Here is a 243-nt window from a genome sequence, read left to right as displayed (position 1 = left end):
CGTTCCGAGGTGACCTACCCCGGGTCTGTTGTGTAGGATTACATTTCCTAGCATGGCTGGGGATAGGCTTTGTTGGCTTCCACATTGTTCTTGAAGGCCATTGTGTGATAAGTCCAAGAGACACAGGGACGTAGTCTATGGATACCAGGATCTAGATCTGCCAGTGGACCTCCCAAAGTCATTTCTGGGTCACAAGGTGATTTGTCCCGGCCACCCGGAACTGACGCGAGGAATTAAGTTTAG

General features: G+C 50.6%; 1 protein-coding gene across 1 annotated transcript in view; it reads left to right on the top strand.

Moving 5' to 3' along the window:
* Positions 1–243, top strand: part of CIART (circadian associated repressor of transcription) — a 16,225-nt gene that overhangs the window by 1,269 nt on the left and 14,713 nt on the right. The window lies entirely within an intron of this gene.

Source organism: Nanorana parkeri, unplaced genomic scaffold (genome assembly GCF_000935625.1).
Source record: "Nanorana parkeri isolate BGI_ZX_2015 unplaced genomic scaffold, ASM93562v1 scaffold911, whole genome shotgun sequence".
Lineage (NCBI taxonomy): Eukaryota > Metazoa > Chordata > Amphibia > Anura > Dicroglossidae > Nanorana > Nanorana parkeri.
This window is presented reverse-complemented; position numbering and strand designations above follow the sequence as displayed.